Raw genomic sequence first — 937 nt, 5'->3', positions numbered from 1 at the left:
TGAATTTTCTCTGTAAAACAAAGGGAGGAAAAACAACAGATCAGTGGTGTGACTGCATCCTTTCTCAGATCTCTCCAGTAGCCTGGGTCAGGGGAAGCACCACTGATAGTGAAGGTCCATAGCCAATAAGGAGCTTTCCCTGTTTGCCAGTGGCCCAGTAGCCCAGGTCTTGTTGGTTCGTTTGCAAAATAATGTGCTACTTGCCCCACCTGCTGTTCAGAGCTAAAACTGTGCTTTGATTGGCAGTTTCATGCAGCTGAGAGCTAAGTCAGCTCTAGGCAGGGGAGGGTGTGCTGGTCTGGCCTGGCTGTCTTTCCTGTGCTGCGGACAAGGCCCTTCCAGCACTCCAGGCTCAGGCTCACGTCCTGAGCTACACCTCCTACTCTGGGCTGATGTTTCTGTTCAGTGTTTTGGAGCTGGAATGAGGCTTTGGAGGTGGAGTCAACACAACTTGCATTTGACAGAGAAGTCAACTGCTTTTTGATGAAGCTAAAAGACAGTTTTATGTTTCTTCGTTTGGTTTGGTTGTTTATAATGTGTAGGACATGTGTTTGGGGGAAGGCAACAAACTTTGTAGCCCTCCTCACATCATGACCAGGTTCATATTGGGTGTGTTATAAACAGAGGAGCCATTCCTCAGGCCCCTTGCTCTGAGCACACCCCAGTTTACAGGTTTGCTTTTGACTCTGGTGTTTCTTGAGGAGAGTGGTGTCCTGTTAGACATATAATCCCAGCAGGAGGGTCAAGGCCATCTCAAGCTACAATCTCATGTTCCAGGACAGCCAGCGCTGTAGAAGAAAAGACCTTGCTTCATACAATCAAAGAGAGAGAAAAAGAGAATCCTTTAATCAGAAGTTTTGTTGATGGAAAATGCTGTTATGTCACATTTCTAAGTAATGCACACTCCAGAGTGTATAAAGTACAGACTAAATTTAAC

At 46.2% G+C, this 937-nt stretch overlaps 1 non-coding gene across 1 annotated transcript; it reads right to left on the bottom strand.

Moving 5' to 3' along the window:
• Positions 1-534: 534 nt before the first annotated feature.
• On the bottom strand, positions 535-663 carry LOC114616657. Its single transcript, XR_003710672.1, has one exon. It is a non-coding gene; the product is annotated as a small nucleolar RNA SNORA11 (small nucleolar RNA).
• Between the last annotated feature and the right edge of the window lie 274 nt (positions 664-937).

Source organism: Grammomys surdaster, unplaced genomic scaffold (assembly GCF_004785775.1).
Source record: "Grammomys surdaster isolate TR1022 unplaced genomic scaffold, NIH_TR_1.0 332800, whole genome shotgun sequence".
Taxonomy (NCBI): Eukaryota; Metazoa; Chordata; class Mammalia; order Rodentia; family Muridae; genus Grammomys; species Grammomys surdaster.
Note: the sequence above shows the minus strand (reverse complement) of the source record. Positions and strands in the feature narration are given on the sequence as shown.